The 19775-nt window shown below is 40.8% G+C and overlaps 1 protein-coding gene across 5 annotated transcripts in view; it reads right to left on the reverse strand.

Moving 5' to 3' along the window:
• The window catches only part of HPCAL1 (hippocalcin like 1), a 1330750-nt gene that overhangs the window by 270646 nt on the left and 1040329 nt on the right, over positions 1–19775 (reverse strand). For 2 of the 5 annotated variants that reach the window (XM_069605981.1, XM_069605978.1), the window contains one exon: positions 18610–18678. The exons of the other annotated variants lie outside the window; for them this stretch is intronic. The gene's annotated coding sequence lies outside the window, so the exon portion shown is untranslated. The remainder of the gene's footprint in view (positions 1–18609; positions 18679–19775) is intronic. 5 annotated transcript variants of the gene reach the window in all.

Genomic DNA, 19775 nt, shown 5'->3' on the forward strand with positions numbered 1-19775 from the left:
TGTTATTCATTATGCGCCTATACACAAGTGTTTCAAGGTGCAACAAGGCAAAGGAAGGGGAATAGAGGGAGGACAAGACAGATTATCTTACTAGGCCATGTCTCATTGAGATTGTGCAAGTGTGCAACAAGAAGTGCAGAGGAGAAGGTACAGGGAGAAGTGCACCCAGAGCAGCAGGGCCCTGAGTTGAGTGCTGGGAGGGCTGGGACTACAGGGTGCAATCCCACACTGGTAGTGGAGGGTTAGGGAGGTGGCAGTGCAAGTAGGGCCAGGCGGCAAGTGCAAGGGGACTTGTCAGGGGTGGGCCTGGTGTCCTTTAAGATTCAGAGGACCACCGGGCAGCCAGTCAGCAGACGGAGCAGGAGCATGGGAAGGATAGCGAGGTAGAGGGGGAGAGAAAGAAGAGGAGAAAAGGTAGGTCTTGAGGAGTTTCTGAAAGTAAGGCGGTCCGGCGCAAGGCAGAGAGAGGCAGGGAGGCTGTTTCAGAAGGAGGCACCTGCAGAGGAGAGAGCTTTACCCCAATCTCTCATTAGAGAAGCGACTCACCCGCAGAGAGTTATAAGTAGACGAGTGAAGGGCTCTAGGAGGAAGGTACTTGGGAAGAGAGAGTTGAAGGTAGTAAGGGCCACTGCCCCAAAAAGCCTTGTGGATGATGCAGAGGGTCTTAAACTTGATTCTTGCAGCCACCGGGAGCCAGTGGAGGGATTTCAGGGTCAGAGAGATGCAGTCCCTGGGCCTGAGGCCAAGGATAAGTCTTGCGGTCCAGTTCTGGATGAGTTACAGAGGGCGAACAGTAGATATAGGCAGGTTGAGAAAGAGGCTGCAGAAAAATAGTAAAGAATTACAAACAGATTATTATGGGCGAAAAGAAATCTATCTATAACCAACAAACTGATAATGCCAAATCCGACTCAAAGGAGCTTTTCCCTGTCCTCCAGGAGTTGAAGGGTAAAGGCTCCACATAATACTCCCAGGTTATAGCTAATGCTTGGTGTCAAGAGTTTCAGGATGATCCGATGCTCAAAGTCTTAAAACACAAACAAGCTATTGTGAAATATTACCTTCTACTGAGGTCATTAATATCCCAGCAGATGCTTCCTATTTCTCTTTTTTAGCCAGGTGACAGAATAAGAGATACCAACTATCATCTCTAACATAAAACTAACCCCTTGTTCAGGTGATGCTTTTCCTGCACAAAGCTTTAAGGACTGAATCGAGACCCTGCTTCCCACAGTTACTCTGTTAATACATCGCGTTCCAAGAATGTTGTGTGCCTAGATACCTTAAAGAGGCATGATTTGCCCCCCGCCTCAAAAAAGAACACTTTGACCCTGCAGTTACCGGTTATTATAGACCTATTACCAATGTGCCATTCCTTATGAAAATCTGAAGACAGGGTGGCATATTTGCAACTGCAGGAGCATATTGAAAATTGTAACATCTTGGGGTATCGGCAATCTGGATTTAGAGCAAGACACAGCACGCAGTCAACTCTGGAAGATTTGAAATCAAACATGTCTAGCATTATAGATGAGGGTAACACAGCACTTTTATTGTTGCTGTACCTCTCTGCAGCCTTCGACCTGTTCAACCACTCCCTCTTGCTGAAGAGATTGGCCAACGTGGTTGGATGCTCTGACAGGGTAGCAACTTAGATCAGATATTTTTCGGGTCCTAGATCAGTAAGAGTGGCCGTGGTGGACTTCCAGGCTGATCAGTAAAATTGGAATGGGGTGTTGCTTAAGGATCATGCTGATCTCCCTTAATATTCAATAGCTATATGAATCCTCTTTTCGATTTTCTGGATAGCCTTGGCGTATCATGTATCAACTACGCTGATGACACGCAAATACTACTCAAGCTTACGGGAGTTTATGATCACGATCTGCATGCAATTAATACGGTCCATGCACTTATACAAGCCTGGATGGCCCACATTCAAAGAGACCATGTCACCTCTAAGCGGCTTCTACTTCACTGGTTGTCTGTACAGCACCGAATTGAACATAATGTTCTTACACTTACACACAAATGTGTCATCGGCACGGCTCCCCAATATCTCAAAGATCGTAATCACAAGAAAACTCTTCGATCAAACCACAGTACTCTTCTTGATCAATCGCGATTCAAACTGAACACATTTGGAGGAATTCATTTCGATGTTTGGTCACCCAAAGCTTGGAACGATGTGCCAACCACCTGGCATGATTTGTCCTGTTCATTGAGGTTTAAGAAAGACTTAAACACTTTTCTCCTTAACACGCTAAGTGTCAGTTATTTTTTTCTTCTTTCTTCTTCTATTCTGGTCTGTCTTATAGTGCTCTGAGGCCTCTGGGTTAGTGGTGCTTTATCAAAATGAGTCTAAATAAATAATGATCCATAGTCAGTTGGAAAGGCTAATATGGAAAACATTATATATATATATATATGAAAAACCAGAGTACTTAGGATCCACCTAGACTCCTCATGCTGCAGATCAGTATTGTGCCTGTGATGAACTCTAGTGATAAGGAATCAGAGAACAGTTGTGAACTGTGCAGGGGAATAAATAAGAAGGCAGCATAAGACGTTCAGTTTCACAGATCCTCAGAAATAGGGACTACATGGAGACTGGGGTTTCTGGTTTTATGGCTTAGTGCCCAAGTAGACCTGCCAGCTAAATCAAGACGACGCAAGAAAAAGCTCTGCAGTAAAACCCACTTTCTCACTTTGCTCACATGGCATACACATTAAATCCTGCTTAGCAAAACATGATGTTATTTTCTCATTATCTGCTAGCTGTCGATGCTAAACTGACGCATGCCATTAAACGTTCAAGTCTTTTAGGAAACATTGAATTTCTCTTACCTTGTCAAGGAGGCAGTTGCTCTTAATATCGGTGGACAAAGACCTTGCAAACTAGCAGCTTTCCAACTTGCCTGCCCGCATCAAAGTTACACGCTACCATCATAGATACTTTCCTGAGACTGTAACATGCAGCGCACTGACACTGTGCACAGGCCTTCCCTTCCTTATCATAACTGAACTGTCTGCTTCAGAGAGCAAGAGAACTGCCAAACGAAGGGACTGATCGTATCCTGTTGTGAAGGGTTACAGGACATGTGCTCGCCTAATCCTTTATTTATATCTTCAGATGTATTCAAGCAGCAAGCTATCTACGCAGGAGTTGCAGCGCTGGCAGGCACTGGCCATGCTACAAAGGTCTTACTTTGTGAGGAGCAGTAAAAGGAAATGAGGTACCATTTTAAACGACTTCACTAACTACTGACAATGTCTGCTTGCGATATGTGCAATTACCTTGGTGCGAATAATGCTGTGAACTCAATGTCTTGCCATTTCATTGTGTCCCAAAGGCGACTCCATGGACATTAAGATGACCAGACACCCTTCATGTTTTATCCTGGTTTAGAATGAAATCCACTGAGCCGGTCAAGTCTGATACACAACTGTTTTCTCCTATTTCTTCCCCTCCAACCCCCCAAGCAGAAAGTAATTGTCACAATTATGCAATTGGTTGAATAGCACAGACGTGCTGAAGAATAGCTTTCATTTTAGGAGACCTTAGTACTTAGTAAACGTGAGATCCAGAATAACATAGCCTGCCTTTACTGCACGGAGCAAAGCCATAACATGCCTCTAAAGAGTCCATGGCCTCGGAGAGGACACATCTGATGGAAGGATTCAAAAGGGAACTCAAAGCATAAGGTGACTTAATGTGTGTGCTTATTGGTGGACGGTGGGGGGAGTGACACAAAACTGGGAAATGGAGAAAACAAGAGATGCACCATTCTTACCTCTCTCCATATCTCAAACTCCTATTCCATGCATTATTCTGATCTTCCCTCTTAAGGAATCCATGCATACCTCCTCCCAGATGGCCCTATGGTGCCCTTAAAATGATTTGTCACTACGGATTCACTGTAAAACTTGAATTAAGGAGTGTATATTCTAATCTGTAGATACGTAGATGAGCATGAAATTGTCTACCAACATTTCGACTTTTGACTCTTAATTCCTTTTGGACAAGCAGCAGCCCCTTCCTCAGGAGAGAGTACATACTGTGACAAACTCACATTGAACACCAATACTTTCGGGCTTGGAGGAGCTCTACAAAGCAGGGCTGCCCACCCACAGTGCAATGCGCTAACTGAAGGAGGTAAATGGGGGATCGCTCCCCTATTTCTAAGCAGCTGTCATATTGGGGAAATTAGCCATCCTTCCATCGACTTATGCCCTCTGTGAGCCATTAAAAACCCAATTCTCCTTGTATGGCTCCTGCCGCTGTCAAGCAATGCAAGTACTCCGCTTACAAGCTCACCATTTCTTGTCATGCTGCCTTGCATTTTAGGAATGTACACATGTATACTCTTCAGTCACTTCACTGTGGTCAGATTTGGTGCTGTCAGGGGGAGCTGGGGCGAACACTTCCATTCTGCCTGACTGTAAAATGGCAGACAGGCCATTTAGCTCTTGGCTGCCACCCACCAGATTTAACTGGTCTACATTGCCTAGAGCGAAACCATGTTCGAATACAACTTACAAGCGCAAACTGAAAGGGGAAAACGCCTGAAAAGGAATGCGTAGAACGTGGAATTAATCAATCAGAGAAGGGCAAAGAAACGAGGAAATAACCAAACATGTATTGAATTAGCTACCTAATCAAGAGAACAATAAAAGAGCTCTGCAGTAGGTGTGTCAGACTAGGGAGAGAAGGAACACAAACTGTTGCACTGGAGCCAGGAAGGAGAGATGCTAACCACGAAAGCTGCTACCAAGAAAGCCCAGACCAGACTCTCATCACTTATGTCAGTGATTACAGCAGTGTTTAATTAAAGCCTGGAAGTACATCAACAGAAGATCCACAACCTGCCCAGGAACACCACCTTGCCAGCGGGTGAGAATATATGGACATTGTGAACTTTATGATATGATATGATATGATTGGCTATTTATCACGTGCTTAAGACCCAGAGGTTTCTAAGCCCAGACCCGGGGATCGAACTTGTGTTGCTCTGTGTCATCTTGCTTCCAAGGGGAGCATGTTGCCCCTCAGCTATCCTCCAGAGACAACTTTGGGTGTATCAACTGGCCCGGCAGGGCGGCCCACTGGTAGAGTGTCATAATTTCGCAGTCTAAAAAATTCCTTGCACAATGCAGAATAAATACTTGCTCCTAAGAGTGTCAAGAAGTAGTGAGCAGATCACTCTATACCTGGAACTGGGACTGAGAGCGTCAACTAGTGAACAGGACCCTCTTGCCCTTGGATTAGAATTACTAGGGATCTAGCCTGCAAATATCATAGGTAAGCCTTGAGACACCTTATGTTCACATATCGCAACACCTATTCTAAAGTAATCCTTATGATTTATTTGTTTTAGTTTCCTAAAATTTTATTAGATATTTGAACAAATATTCAATGTCTCATAAAACAAAATATAAAGTACATTTCGCTTATAATATATATTAAGAACAATCAGTAAACCGTATAATATGAACAATGCACGTCCTATACATCAATTACTTGACTAAATCAGTCTATATAAATAAGTATGTTAAATAAGATGACAGATAAACAGTGGAGATCACCATAAAGGTGACAGAAGATATAAAATATAAAAAATATTAGTTTCATGGAAGTCGGAACTGCATTGCTTTCAACCAGCTATAACAGAACATTTTAAAACAAGTTTCTATAACAACAGGGGATTAAATACAACACACGATAAATACACAAGAGATAAGCGAAAATCAAAGGGAATACACAGAGGATATAATATGCCATGCAACACTCCTTAACCATCAGGAGGATCCCGATTGTCATCCATCAGAAACCAATATTGTGCAGGTTTTAAAATAAAAGCTTTATGATAACATTTAAAATCAGGAAACCTAACACCATAATTTTCAAATGGACTCTTCAACTTACTAAGAGAAATTATTTTACTCTTTCTATTACCCCATACAAAATGGAAACAATTGAATTAATAGTTTTGAACATTGATGAGGGCAAAGAAACCGGCAGCATCTGCAGAAAATATAATATCACCAGTGACATCATCATTTTAATGGTTTCAAGGCTGCACCACCAAGATAGATACAATGATGCAACTGAATCTCTAAATCTATTTACTAAGGCATTCATATTGAGTTTAATTGTGTCATTGACTGATGACGAGATATCTATATCCCTAAATATATCATCAAATGTTATCACCATTTAAGTATAAGTATACATGTATATATCTCAAGTTCATGTTTTAAGCAGTATGAACAAAGACGTAAGATTTCTGATTTGTCTCTATTTAATTTATACCCTGATACTGAAGAAAATAATTCCAATGCATTTAATAATAAAGGAAGATTAGTATTAAAGGTTTTCATACAGACAAGTATATCATCTGCATATGCTGCTAACTTCACTTCATGTCTAGCACACTTAGTACCTGGAATGTCCCCATCTTTTCTAATGAACTACAATAATGGTTTGAGCTACATAAATAAAATAATAGACGGCACTTTCTTGGAATGGAGAGAGTTAACCATTTATAAAAAAAAAGATGCTATGGAGTCTGCGTATAACAGTGTCACTAATGATATAAATCTGTATCCACATCCATGCCACTGTAATGCTTCAAATAAAAAACTCATCTACCCTGTCAAAAGCTTTTTCAACATCAAGGGAAATTGCTGCGTAGCTATCCTTGGTATTCTCTATTAATGATATGCATCAAATCAAACAGTATCCTTGAATTGGAGAACATTTTTCTCCCTTTAAGAAATCTAACTTGATCAGATTTCAACATTTTAGGAATAAAGGGTTACATTCTATTTGCTAACATTTTAGCCTAAATGTTACAGTCAGCATTTATAAGGCATATAGCTCTATAGTCCCGGGGATCCTCACCATCTTTGCCCGATTTAGGGAAAAGAATTAGCAAGGCTTAGATGAAAAGTGACTATAGAATTCTATAGAAAGAGGGTCTGGGTCAGGTTCTTTGCCTTTTCGTAAATCATTTATAGCCTTAAATATTTCATTCCTATGTATCGGATTATCTAAGGAGCTCTGGTCCATCTACAAATAAGAGTGTCTGCCAGTCTTGTCTATAACGGAGTACAAATTGATCAATGAGCTATCCTGTTCGGAATTATATAAATAAAAACATCAAGTATGGCTTTATCTGCAGACACTCAAATTCCCTGATCATTTTCAATATATGTTATAGAAGCTCTATTTTCTAACTTTTAAATGAGCAGAAAGTGCTTTACTTGCTTTATTGGTGGGTTGGTATATTTTTGACTTATGTATCAATATTACCCCACAAGCTTGTTTCTATAATGTTTAGTTTATTTGGTAGCATGGACATAGGATAGCTTGGAATAAGTCCGCTTTAGGATTCAGATTATATTTTTTCTCTAATTTTTAAGTTTTAAAAGAGTCAAGGGGGGTCATTACGATTATGGCGGTAGGGGCTTAACGGCACCATTAAGGATGGCGGTGCCGTTAAGCCCCTACCGCCATATTCCAAGGTCCCTTAGTGGGTCCCAGCAGGAACGGCTGGTCTGACCAGCCGTTCCTTGTGCGACCCGTTAAGGGACCTGGGAGCTAAGAACGGGCCCGCAATTTGCGGGCCAGTTATTAGCGCCTTCCCCATTCCCATTGAGCCCTATGGGGACTCAAATGGGAATGGGGAATGGTTTACTGAATGGGGACCTACCGGGAGCGCATAGGTCAGAATGTCCTGGTAAGTCCCCATTCAGTGACACTGGACCCGGACCCGGGTTTGGAGGCAGCCATGGCGCTAATAGCACCATGGCTACCTCCAAACTTGTAATGACCCCCAAGATCTTTTTTCCTTTCTTTTATGTTTCTAATAACATAAGAGATAATATCACCCCTTAAGGCTGCCTTGTATGCATCCCAATTATTTACAGGGGGTTATCCTCATTGTGATTGTTATAAAAATAATTACTGATGAAATGAAAGGAACGATCATTTGAATTCCATATCTTGTAGCAAGAAATGGCTCAATCTCCATCTATTTGGGTGCCTTTTACTGTCACTAAGATTAAATGTTGTGATCATCAGGGCATGTTCTGATATAATAATGCTCTCAATTTTAGAGTCCACCATTGACCCAGAGAAAGACTTAGATATACAAATATAATTATGTGTGATAGAGTATTATGAGGTATAAAATTAACAGTAGCATTAATCTCTGTGAGATATGCTATCCGCAATAAAATCAAGCAAGCCTATTTCCCAAATATGAGAGAATGCTTTGTGTGTTTTAGAGCTCTGAAAAATATATTTGGACCTTCTGCCCATAAAAGGACCTATAATATTATGAAAATCACCACAACACAATAACATTTGTTAAATCTGATTGTAAAATAATTTGATTAATATTAGTCGAAAATTCAGGGTCAGGACTTGGTGGGCCATCAGTATTGATAATAGAGACAATTTGGGAGTCAATATGCAATTTAACTGATGCCCATCTTCCTTTGTCGTCAGCCACATTATGTATAATTTTAAAACACAGCCCTTTGTTAATTAAAATTGCAACTATAACAACAACAAAAACCCCAAAAATATATAACAAACAGAAAAACCTATGTGGACTGCTATAGAAGGATGCAGTAGTCATGACATTTAGTACCTTATTTTTTATGTATCCATTAGCTCATACACATTTATCAAAAACATATCAGTATATAAAGGTGTGACAAAACAGCAAATAACTTCATATCTTAAAAACTGCACTCATTCCTAAAACCAAAATTGCTGAAATGCAATGTGCTATAATCCACAACTCCCATTTCTCAGATTTTGTACTTTCTCCAAACTCTAAGTGTCAATCATACTTTCCACAGACATTACACTCTACTCCATACTATTCCATATGAAGGTGGATTGAAAAATATGGTCTGTATGAGAGGTCGGTTAACAAACAGCAGCCCCTGAGGAAGTTCTATGGACAGGTGCCAAGGTGTAAGAGAACGAAACATGTCGGGCAATATTGTGGTATATATAGACACACAGTACACTTGTAAAAGTAGTGTGTCGTATCTGTGGAAAGTATGATTGACACTTTCAGCAATTTTGGTTTTTAGGAATGAGGGCACTTTTTAAGATATGAATTGTTATTTGCTGGTTTGTCACACCTTTATATACTAACATGTTTTTGATTAATTTGTATGAACTAATGGATACATAAAAAACTAGTCATGACTATCGCATCCTTCTATAGCAGTCCACATTATGTTGTTTTGTTTGTTATAGTTTATGTCATGCCGGCTCCCACACACATCCCACTCGGAGCTGCCCCACACACTAGTGCCTGCAAACTCTACTCCCCCCAACAGCGGTACTCACTGACCGCATCCAGCTGCAAAAAGAAGCCCGCGCAAGGATGGTCGCGCACAAGGACTTGGCAGCTGTGGGCGCGGCAACACTGGGGAAAACCAGGATTTGCAAAATCCACTTCCTGGTCATGTGGTGCACAATGTCGCCCACGTGACTCTACGAGGCTTCACTCGTTCTCCAGTCGCACTACTGCTTCCCGGTCACGTGTTGCGCAGCGCTGCTCACATGATTCCATGAGACTGCGCTCATGTGACCAACAAGGAAGCCCCCCAGCATAAAAGCATGCCAAATCCACATGCCCATGCTTCTCAGCTGTTTTTCTTCTCGGTGAGTTACGTTTTGGATTACCTGGATCTGAATTCTTTGGTTTTTGACCCTGTTTCTTCCTTCCTGGAACTGTTTTTGCTCAATCCTAGGATTTGGTTATATTGGACTCTTGCCTTGCTGGTTTTTGGATATTCTGGACATTGGATTTTGGACTTCCTTCTGGACTTCTGTTTGGCTAAGTTGTTTTGGGACTCCAGCAGTGCTCTTTCGGAAGCTGCTGCTTTCCTCTTGCATCAGGTGCTTTCAACACCGAAGGTACACATGGGTACTACATTTCTCCTGGCATCCCCAAGTCCATCTCACAACCATTGGACCCCTTCCTGTATTGGCGCCTAACCAAGGGAGAAATCTTAGAGTTCCCCTCTCATGCAAAGTTGGTAGGTTCCCTCCCACTCCTTTTCTTACGGTTACACTTGCATTGTTTAATCTTGCATTCAAGTCTGCCTAACTGTTCCTTTGCAGCTACCTGGTACCCGTGTTCCTGTCTTCTGCTCCTGTGGCCTCAATAACTGGTCAGGGAGTAACTCTGTTCCCCCCCGGACCGGTGCTTGGGGACGGAGGTATACATAGGGCCTCATTACACGGTAGGCGGTGGACCAAGGTGCTATTAGGCGGTGGACCAAGGTGCTATTAGCACCTTGAAGCTATTAGCACCTTGGTCCATGCCGGTAAAATACCGGCACCGCCTTGGAGGAAAGGGGAATTACCACCCTATTCCAAGGTTGGCGGGGCGGTAATTCCCCCTTTCCCCATTGCCCTTCCCCATTCCCATTTTTGCCCCATAGGGCATAATGGGAATGGGGAAGGTGCTAATTACGGTACCACAAATTGCGGTATGGTAATTAGCACCCTGGTCCCTTTGCGGGTTGGTTTTTAACGCCTGCTAAAAAGCAGGTGTTAAAGTACCAACCCGCAAAGGGACCTCGTAGTAAGGCGGTAAGGGTTAACGGTCACCGGTACCATTACCGGTGACCGTTAACCCTTACCGCATTCCGTGTAATGAGGCCCATAGTCATTGCGGAGTCTTAACGTGACAGTTCCTGTGACTAGGGGTGACCTATGTGCTGCATGATTAAAAGTCCCTGGTATCTCCTTGAGTACCGATATTAATTAAAATTGCAACACCATTACGTTTCCCATAGGACTGATGGTAGAACATCCTTCCACCCAGAATTGGTTCAATTTCATTGACTCCTGTAAAGATAGATGTGTTTCCTGGACCCATGCAACAGATGTGGCGAAGTTCTTTAGAAGGGTTAACATTTTACACCCTTAATACTCCAAGAGATGCACTTAAACACCATTAGAAATAATCAATACAATTCTTACATAGGTTGATGGACATTAGCAATAAATTGGGATAGCATATATTAAACGTCAGAAACAAAATATCTGATCTAATATTAATGTCTTGCATGTGTTGCTTATTAACTACTGCGTAAACAAATACATGGGGAGAAACAAAAGGAGAACACATCTGTAATACTTGACAAAAAGACACAAACATAGGTAGCACAAGATACTGTGGGAAATATTGTCACAATGGAGACTACAGTAGGAAAATTCGCAGGGCCAAGTAGCAGCTGAGCAGAAAAAAAACCCCAGAAGAGGACAGATGTCTTTCTATCTCCACCACCCCATTACCTATTTTAGATCATTAGAGATCCACCAAAACCTGTATAATTTACAATAAAACATTACAGTTCTCATGTAGATACTTTATGTGTTGGAAACTGTTGCAGAGTTGAGGGTAAAGATGTATCCATGTTGTCCATTCTTAATTATCTAATGAAGGATTTGAGATCCGACGGGTCATCAAAAACAGAGGTTTTTCAGTTAGCAGTTACTTTGAATGTGCATGGGTGAACAAGACCATACCTAAGGTTGACTTTGGAACCAGGCAGTAAGCTAAACATTCTTTCCTATGTTGCACCGTTTTCTTAGATACGTCCTGAGAAATAAAAATTATGTCTACATTCCAAATAAGTTGGCTCATTTCTTTCACCTTTTTCTTTTTGATGATCATTTGCAATTGAGTATATTCCAACAGTGCACACGGTAAATCTCGAAAGTTAAGGAGATTTGGCAACATATGTTTTAAAGAAAAGAACTGGATCATCTCTATCGAAACCCTTTGCTAGTCCTAATATGCACAGGTTTCAACAGCCTCTATGTTCAAGTTCTTTGTTGTGCTTCTGAAGGTCCTTAACTGATATTTCTAAATGACCCACTTGTGGTAATACATCTTCTGCCTCGCCAATCCTTTTCTCAACCTCTCCCTTTCTGGCTGCAAATAAACACCACCTGTCATCTAAATGCTGAAGTTTATGGCTTGTGGTTTCCATAAATGGTTTGAGAGTTCTCAACTCCAGCAATATTGCTTCCACACCAGGGTCTGCAGAAGCTTGAGAGGGAGGGGAGTCGCTCTTGGGTCTTTTTAAAGTAGCTGAGGGGGAAGCACCTGAGGCTGAGTTTTCTTTGCCCCCAGAGCCTTTTTGCAAGCCTGTTTATAAGGCCATTCAAGCAATTTTATTTTCAAAATACCCACCCCTTTAGGCATCACGTGTACAACAACCTACAAAGGTGATATAGTTGGACTGCCTCCGATTATAATCTATGTATATTAGAAAATATTAAAGCAGTTTCTTAAAATGGCTCATATGTTGCTTAATATATGCAGTTACATGAGAATAAAGGCATACATATTCTTATGTTGAGTTTGTTCCTAAACAACCACTAGACGGCGCCCAGTAGGATCTTCCTATCTTGAAGCAGAGGTTCCCGCTATGGCAGCCTTACATTCTCCTGATGTGATCCGGCAATATTGGAGCTACGTACAGGTCTTCATATTGGTATCTGCCAGTAGTCTCAGGAGAGTGGAAAGCAGCGAGTGGCAGTCACGTCTTCCACCCCGTTGCATTTATGAAGAAATAGGGCACTGTTAAGTCTCCTTCATCATGTATGAGTGGGAGATACAGTTAGGCGCCCATTACTCTCGGCGCCAAGCCCAATCCTTAAGACTTCTAGCTTAAGTCACTTAAAACCTGTAGGTGTTATTGGTCAAGCCAATAAAGCTTTTGAATATTTACTTCTGAGTGATATGTGTTCTATTAATCCTATGCCACAAAACCCTGCTATAGAGTAGACACTGTGCAAGTGTCTGTGCGGATAGCAAGCAGCCTTCTTGAGCACCTTGGCCCACATATCAATGGTGCCCATCATAGCAATGCATCTTGACATCTCAGTTTGTCCTTGTCTGAGGCACCAACCGGTCTGTGAAGACATGCTCCTTTTGACATTCGAGAATGCCTCCTGAAACACACGTAACTCCTAAATGAAGCCATTCCTGCCTTTCATGGGCAACTCCCACATTCCCTAAGGAATTACCTCAGCAGAACATCAGGTACTACAATGGAACGCACACCAGCAAATAGTGGTTAGCTCTATACGGTTCCATGTAATAATGTCCCCTAAAAATATCGCCATGTGAAAAATATCACTGAAAATTGGCCTTTTCTTTAGGGGACATTGTTGCATGCAACATGCGGGGGACACCCCTGCAACCCCCACTCTCCTTGTCCCTATATATATGGTGCCCTATTTAATGTCGCCACAACCTTTTCCCGGCGACATTATATATGGCTACAATATATATATATAGGGATATTATTACCCAATACCCTCTATACTACACCAATATCAGGTTTGATGCACACTGTTGTAATGAAAAATTCAAGAACATAATGCAAATATCGACAGAGTGAAAGATAACCAGGCCAAACCATACAACGCTAACCTACATCAATACAAAAAATGTAAAATAATTTCAAATTGATGAATGCTGAAATTACCTGCAGTAATCCCCATTACACTGGATTCCCTCCTTTGTCACAACACTTATGCCTCGCCTGACCACCTAAATAGGTGAGAAGTGACCTTTAGAAGGCTGTATATTGGTGATATCAGGAGGAGCCACTTTGTCATTGACCTTAAGCACCAAAGGTAAGGGCATATGGCGGCTGTGACGAGGGATGAAGAAAATACTCAGAAAGATGTTCTGGTTGGATAGCAGAGCTTCAAATTGTGAGGTGTAATGTTATGAGGGAGGGAGACCAAAGGTCATGTATGTTTGATTACTTGTTTTTATCTTGGTTTTGCTTCATTGTATCACGAATCATTAAATTAAGTGCTTGGAGGGATGGTCAGATGTCTTAGGTCAGCTTAACAAATGATGTGATAACCTATAATATTTGGGTGCAACCTGCTTTTAAAGGTTCAAAGCCCAGCAGTGCCGACTCCACCCTTTATCCTTAAAAGCCCAGTAAATCAATGTCTATTGAAGTGATAATGATAGCAGCAAGTATTTTGGCATTTATAAACAGGGGAAATCTAATAAAGTGGTTTTTTTTAAAAACTTGATTTTGACAGTCAAATTTACGTGTGGGATTCAACGGACTAGAATATTTTCTTCGGGACTTATTTTTATAAAATAAAGTTTTACGATGAGGATGTTTTGTGGCTATCAGGCCGTACCCGTTTTATTTTATATTCATGGTGCATAGGCCATTGCTCTGAACAATTCATCTGAAGGTTGGGCTCTACATCTAGAGCTGCCACATCTATCTCGAAAGACATGGAATGATACCATGCTCATATTCTCTTGAACTCTAATATTGATTTGAATCAAGCACATCGTGTCTCCCCTTCCCCTCCTATACACTTACCCCATGTGTTTCCCATTCATACATCGATACAACTCTTGACACTGGCATTTCTATCAGCTGGCTTGGCAAACCCACTCCTTGCCCTAATACAGGGATGGTTTATTACAAACTAACCCAGGAAAAGCCTCCACATCACTAGGTTCCACTTGAGCACCTCAGTCCGGCCCGCAATCACCATCCACCTACTTCTAGTAAATAGCATTAACTGGTCTAGAAAGTGCCTTTAGAGTACACCTAGCCCTATATATATTATAGGCCTTTTCTCTCAGGCTGACTGATAACTAATACTGTTAAAACACATCTATATACTACCACTACCACTATCCCTTCCCCCTCATTCCAACTGTATTTTTCCCCACTCACTTTCCATGTCCTTTGTCTAGTGCTCCTTTTCCTTTCACATCAACAATAACCCTCTTCTTTCTTACCCACAGGGTAAGGTCTGGCAACGCTCTGACAGGGTCACAATACCCTACCTCTCGGACAATGTCATGCGCCGTAAAACGGCAGTATAAATACTTGATAACATAGCATAATATAAAGCACAACTTTGTTACTAACCATTCCCATGAGATTGTGTTAATTCCTAACCACATTCCAAACGTCCCATGAATGGAAAAAGGTCATTAGCATTTACAAGGGTAATTATCAGATTTATTTAGCATGCAATCTGCATACTACTGAAAAAGGGTCCTTGGCTATATTGAATGCAAGGAAAACAATTATTCTTTCTATCCAGATCACAGAGGCTAGGGCTAAGCATGACCCTTGGTATCATTATGTGATCAGGACGTTGCCCCCTTGATCTCCTCATAGCCTGAGCTGTGCAATAAGAGAATGGGTAGCGAACCATGTAGCCTTCAGTAGTTAGACAGCAATGCTGGTGACCCTGTATGCCCACATAGTGTGGGTCCTTCTAAGAAGTCATCATCCATTATTGGTCGAGGGTTAGTCTTGCACTTTAAAGCCAAGCTATTCCACTTGCAAGTTATGTTAAGTTGACTTACACCGCACACCGTGACCACTCGAGGGGCGCTCTCCAGGTGCTCAACTGGCTCTGAAAGGGAACTGCAAGGAGCCTCATGACCCCACTCATACCCACCCATCCTTTGACTTTCAGAGAGACTCTAATCTAGGGGGTGTTCGCTCAGTAGCAGGGGCCATCTAGTGAAAGTGGTTACAATACACAACCTCACATTCTGACATGCCACAAAATATAATTCCTGAATCTCTTTGTTGGTGGTGGCTGATGATGCAGGTAGGGTAAAGAGAACTGAAAATGTTTTTGTTCAGTAGATAGCCCTGTGAAAGGGTCTACAGTTTGCCTACTCATCACAGCAGACATTTGTGAAGGCCTCTAAGATCTTCTGCACTACATGTTCCCTGTAACCATATTTGCAGAGGTAAAAGGAACTGCACATCTCTACAGTCATATAAAATGGCTAAAACCTACTATTTCATGGTCACTTTTAAATTTAGATGGAAATAGACAGTAGGACTTTGGCCTTGTCTTCCCTTTAAAGCCACATTTAATAATGTAGAAATCCCCCAGGACTTCCAGGCCTCTCGATACATAACACCCCAAGACATATGTTTTACTTAACCATTAACTGAATCTCATGGCGAGGGACTGACAGGAGAAATTGTTAGCAGGTAGAATGCAGCGTACTGTCTTCATTTCAGTGAAAGAGTTAGCTGGCTCTGAACTTTCTCAATGATCAGGACAGAAAGCACATACAAGAGCAAATGGACCCTGTGCTACCAACCCCCCCTATACCTGGACTAAAGCGGTTAGTATTGTAAAATGAAGGCCCACAGCACATTCACAAATCAATCTTACTATAGATCTAGTCGATCACATATTTGTTGATAAACTTTTGAGAAGCCACTCCTAGAAAAATCGGATTTACACTTAGTTAACTAGTTGCTCCAAGCCCTCTGCGTCACACCAGACCAACCAGCATTTAGTGAAATGGACAACACTCTCACTACCCCCAGAATGTTACCCCGCTTTGATGTTCCTTTTAACATAGCAGACTGCATCTCTAACCCACCCCACTACTGCTAATAACATTATTAAAGAGATTCTACAGAGTTACTCCCTTGCCTCATAAAATTGCTGTAATGCAGGGAGTGCAGTCATTTATTACAAAGGGGTGGAGTCACAGTCCTTAAACTGGCAGGCACAGGTTTACCAATGTTGCAGCAAAATGGGGTAAAGTGAGTTATGTGATCACTGGATGTCTTAGACATGTCACCCCAGGTAAGGACAAGACCAATCAATAGTCACAAGAAGGACACTGAAGTCTCACACCCTGGGGGATTGCCAAGGGGCTGTCAGGCCTGGCGTTCGAGATAATGCATTCTTGAAGAAGGTTTCCTGCTAAGGGGGATTATCCTGTTTAGTTGGACACTCCGCTTTTGAATTTTGCACGCAAGTCAGTAGGGCAATCATTCTGGATAAAATAAGTGGTTATGCATTTACAACGTATCTGAGGGGTGCATTAGATTCTCGATGTAGAATTCAACGGGAAATGTCTATTTTAGCTCTGTCTAAGTTTGAATAAGATTTCTATTTCAGTATAATGATACATAGCAATATAACAGTGGATTTAGTAAACTATCTTACAACAATTGATTGAGATGGATCCAGATATCAGAAACAATATATGAAACCAACTATGTATTTACCACTCAATAGGAATATCACATTTCTAGACATAAAGTAGGACAAGACATATAATACATGTAGAAGAAAACAAAACAGACACAAACATGAGGAGGGTAAAGGTAGAAACAGGATAATATAATAAGAAATGTATGTTATACATTTAGAGCAACAACAGATAAATAAATAAGTAACATATTCCATTTCAAAGGAACCTATTTAATTTCAATTCATATTTGCGCACACGATTTGGGGAGGAAGCTATGCATCCTTCTAATCTAATCTATGAATAATACATGCAGAGTTCCACCAAATTTTATAATTGACCTGATCAAGATTTTTCCAGTTGGCAGAAATAGTTTGAATTGCTACTCATATAAAAAGGTCAAACAATTGGCAAGCATTATTCTCCAATGCACTTTGCAAGAAGAGTATTTCCCAGTAAAAGAAATTTGAAACTAAAATCATGTTGTATCTTTAAAATGATTTTCATTGTGTCCCAAACATTTTCCCAATATCCTTTAACAAATTTACATTACATTTGACAAACATATATTTGAATGATCCTTCAGCAACCAGGCCACTCCAGCTGTATCATGTTGTGCTTTCTTGAATGTGAACAGTTTAGTCTGAGTAATAAAAACAAAAAAATCAAGAAAATTACCAAGGCTATTATGTCACACTCCCCACCTTTAGTTTTTAGACTAGTACCATAGATTTTTTCAATTTCTTATGAAACCCTGTTTATTATTTTGTGCCGGAACAACACATATAAATATATTCTTTTTTTAGAAAAACAATTCATTTATACACATTCATTAGCCAAACCTAGGCCTACATACAATGTTTTATACAATAATAACAACACATCTGTTACAGACACAAAAATCAAGACCCTGATGTTTTCAAGTGTCCTCTTTCAGTTCCTTTTTTCTTTGTAAGAAACCCACCCTAACTTAAGCGGTGCTGATGGTACCTGTATGTACAAGGTCAACACAATGTGTTTCTGACGTCTTTTCACCCACTGCAGTGTCACAAGTATGCAGCCTTCATCAGGATGAATTTAAGTAGAAAAAAGGCACAGCCTTCTTCACATACTTGGCAGCGCCATTAGTAAATACTCAAAGAAGATGAGTTTGTATTGACATATATTTTTAATGCCCTTTGTGAGACACGTGTTTCGGCAACTTCTATGCCTTTTTCAATCAGGGACAAGAATATTTGTTGTATCACAAATGGAAAGAAAAGACAACGTAATGAACAAAAAGCATAAAAATGAAAGATAAGTAATGTAAAAAATACCACATCCAATGATACAATACCAAAGGTACTGTTTGTCATAAAAAATATATGCGTTAATATCACAGAGAAAAAGGGGGGGAGGGTGTATGTTATAGGAATCAAAGAGAAACACATAGGATGGGGGGAAAAAACACAGATTTTGAATGTTAGTCATAACCAAAAAGGTTTTTGTTTTATCCTTTTTTACTGCGTTGGCAAATGAGTAAAGAGAAGTTTCTTACCCGATAGCTGTTTCTTTTCTGACAAGTTAACGTTTCTAATGGTTGCACAAATACCAGGTTAAAGCCCACCTAAAAAGAGTATGTTATAAATACTGTCATTAAGACAAGAACAGCAGTGTTTGCAAAGTCAGTTTTGTTAAATTCTCATGTTTTGAAATGAGCGGTCCCAAAATGGCCACGATTCATTCTCCTATAAATTTGGTTCAAATCCAACATACGGTGTAATTATTTGCCATTAATTGGCATTATGTGTTGCGGCCACTGCACATTGGTGAGAGCGCTAGGGTTCAAGCCACAAAAACCGTATTTCATATCTTTCTCCCGTTTCATTGACTAATTCAGTTAAGCTGTCACAATGCGTTATTCCAAAGGCTTGTGGATAATTGAAAAGCCGTATTCTGTTACTATTATCTAGCGCGCACTATGCTCTGCGCAAGAACATTATAATTTCTCTGACTTCGGTAATGTTGGCCGCACACGACCACTTTAGGACTCACCTTCAAAGTCTCTGTAGGTTCTACAAGCGTCGGCAACGTGAGGTTGCGGGCACGCTTTGGTTTTGTTTCAATTACTTTTGTTGTGCAGGCGTTGCTACGGCAACCATAGTCCCTTGTTGCTATTGGTTTCCGCGAAATAACCGGGTGCCATATTTTGGGACCCAGAACTCTCATTATCAGTTTCGAATTGCCAGTGCTCACTAAAAATTTCCCAATACAGGTAATGACAACCTATACAGGGTAAATTAATTTAGAGTGCGATATTAGTAACTAGGAGGCTGATAGATACTCATGCAAAAATACATTAATGATTTTGGTTTCTCTGTCAATAAAATAACCGTTTCCAATGTGATGAGGTTTTGATCTCTAATTATTGGTCCTGCCTCGTGTAATATGGACATTTACAAATTGCTATCAACTAGTCTAATGGTCTAATATTATTACCATACCGAACTATTGACTTATGTAACACCATATCCTGCCGAACTAATTGCTTATGCACAAGAAGTCTGTTTTTTATTTCCATGCAATTAAGACTGGATGCCCTAGCTCAATGGTCTGCTAATAATGGTTCTAAAATCACATACTGTTTAACTATTGAGATTCGGTAAAACCATATCCTGCTGAAGTGATTCTTGTAAACAATAAGTCTGTTTGCTATTTCCATAA

The sequence above is a fragment of the Ambystoma mexicanum genome, chromosome 4p (assembly GCF_040938575.1).
Source record: "Ambystoma mexicanum isolate Mex_15411 chromosome 4p, UKY_AmexF1_1, whole genome shotgun sequence".
Classification (NCBI taxonomy): Eukaryota; Metazoa; Chordata; class Amphibia; order Caudata; family Ambystomatidae; genus Ambystoma; species Ambystoma mexicanum.